The sequence below is a fragment of the Phalaenopsis equestris genome, unplaced genomic scaffold (genome assembly GCF_001263595.1).
Source record: "Phalaenopsis equestris unplaced genomic scaffold, ASM126359v1 Scaffold000258, whole genome shotgun sequence".
Classification (NCBI taxonomy): domain Eukaryota; kingdom Viridiplantae; phylum Streptophyta; class Magnoliopsida; order Asparagales; family Orchidaceae; genus Phalaenopsis; species Phalaenopsis equestris.
Genome location: NW_018164700.1, coordinates 749,513 through 751,953, shown reverse-complemented (window position 1 = coordinate 751,953; position 2,441 = coordinate 749,513). Strand labels below are relative to the sequence as shown.

General features: G+C 44.2%; 1 long non-coding RNA gene across 1 annotated transcript; it reads right to left on the bottom strand.

The window, feature by feature from the left end:
* Window positions 1-1,068: 1,068 nt before the first annotated feature.
* LOC110024506 lies at window positions 1,069-1,896 on the bottom strand. Its single transcript, XR_002294014.1, has 2 exons — window positions 1,766-1,896; window positions 1,069-1,459 (listed from the first exon to the last, which is right to left on the bottom strand). It is a non-coding gene; the product is annotated as an uncharacterized LOC110024506 (long non-coding RNA).
* Between the last annotated feature and the right edge of the window lie 545 nt (window positions 1,897-2,441).

The following is a 2,441-nucleotide window of genomic DNA, read 5'->3' as shown; positions in this document are numbered from 1 at the left end:
AAAAACGAAAAAAAAAGCGCACGAGGAATGCCGTTTGATTGGAAAACCTCCAAGATATTATAATTCCATCAAAAAATTATCACAAATTATATATAGAGAAAAACATTTGATCAAAATAAGTTATAACACATTAACTGAGGTCGGAATGAGGAGCAGGTGAAAGGCGAGCGAGGAGCACTAGAGTGAAAGAGGAGCGCGAGTCATCACCTAGGGTAGAACAGGAGTTGAGCTAGGAACAAAGGACAAGCAGGAAAATATTTGAGCTAAGAATATGGGTCGTGGGGTTGATCCCACGGTCGAGTTTAAAAAACCACCGGTATTGCATTTTAGGATAAGCAAGTAGAACGCATAAACAAACGCGTGAAAATGTTTTCAAAACGCAAGCACCGCTATTAAGTTGCCCCAACCGCAACCTTGTACAATTTGGAATATTTGTAAATGAGTAATGCAATGGAAAGAGATTAGTGGGATTTTTATATATCAAGGTTCTCAAATTTCCCTATTTACATATTTTACACATCAAGAACCCGAAACATTTTTATTTACGCAGGTTTTGTCACACAAGAATTCCCAATTATATTCATCTATTTCTTCGTGTATCAGACGGAGCAGCTCCGGCGAGAATTTGCAAAGAAACGTCAGCGGCACTATTGCACTTTACTCGAAGCAGCCGGAAAGAAGCTACCAGAGAAGGCGGCGGAGAACAAGCGAACTGGCCGCTGCATCTTGGAGCTTCAAAACCGACTGAACCGCCTTCAAACCGAATAGATGGCATGGCAGGCGAAAGCCATGGTGGAACACGCAGCGGCAGCTTCTCTGCACGCTCAGTTCCAGAAAGTACGGAGGCGTGACAGTCCTCTGGGAGTAAATAAAATGTTTGGAATCCTTGATTTGATAGGTAAATAGAGAGGTTTGAGGACCCTGATGCGTAAAAACCTCTTTTTTTTTAATTCACAGAGTTGAGTTTAGTTCATTACTAATCTTATTCATAATTTGATTAATAAAGAAAAATAATAAATTAAAAACGAAATGATGCTCGTTACAAAACAATCAAGCGCAAAAAGGGAATAAAAATCAAAATTCACAGAAGTTTTCAACTTTTAAGTAACAAATGAGTTCAACCCTAGGTGTTACAAAGGTAAAAAAAATTCACAATACAGAGCAGAGTATGAGAAACAGGCATTCATCTACGTTGTCTTCTTCTTCTAATGCGCACAAACCCAAGCAAAATAGAGAACATAAAATTAGAAAACAAGATCCGGGAGAAATTTTAAGAAGACAATGAGAAAAAAGATATACGAAGTGAACATTTGAATCTTCAGCAAACAACGCCAAAAGCATCTAAGCCTCGCCAGGAGATCAAATCATCTTCCAGTCGGCCCGTCGCCGCAGCGTCTGCCTCAGATTCCTCTCTCAGAAACATGCGTCCAAGAGGCAGCAGCAACACAGTGCCGCCAAGCTGCCACAAACCCAGAAATTCTCGTCAATGTCTATATACAGAGCAAATTTAGTTTATTAGGGTTAGGTATTATTTGCTGAAAATATATAAATCGGCCGGCAATTAATTGCAAGCCCCATTGAAGGTGACATCCAACCAATTCAAAGACTGCCGTAAGCCAGCCGCTTTGTAGAGTTATCGCTGAAGCCACCAGCACCGATCGATCACCGGAGTACTCCGTCCGACACAAATCCCAAAACAAACCCCTAAAAATATTGATCGCCATATCAATGAATCGAGAGCGAAAGAGGGAGAAAGAGATCTCACCATCCCTCCATGAATGAAGGCCCGCTACTCTGCTGTTTCTGCGGCGGTGGCTGCGCATACTGAGGCGGGTAAGCCTGCGGCGGATAACCACCTTGTGGAGGATAACCCGCCGGGGGGTACCCCCGCGGGGGGTCCCGGCGGTGGATAACCCTGAGCGGCGTAACCCGGAGGCGGGTAGGCGTCCTTCGGATATCCCTCTGGAGGGTAACCTATTCACAATCCAAAACCCAAGTCATCAGGAACAGAAATAAAAAAAAAGCCCCATCACCTCAAGATCCACTTAGAATCCCGAATAACAAACTCATCCCAGATCGATCCATGGAGAGAGAGCTAGAGAGAAAGATAAAGAAATTATCAACTACCTTGTGGTGGAGGAACCCCAACTGGCGGCTGCTGCTGGTTGTAATAGCTCATCTCCTCCCGGGCGGCGTAGATCTGAAAATGGAGAACGGCTGCAATCGAGCTGAGAGGATGACAGCGTGCTTGGTTCTTTTATAGGAAACGACGACGAAGGTTATACGGTCAGTTTTGGGCTGCAGGGCGCGGTCAAGGGCTATAGGGCTCTGAAGCTTGGCAGCCTGGGTTCTAATGACATACGTCCGATGGAGATCCGACGGATATAAATGGGTTAATTTGGGACCCACCGCGCTTTAAATTTTCCGCGTGGCTGTCAATT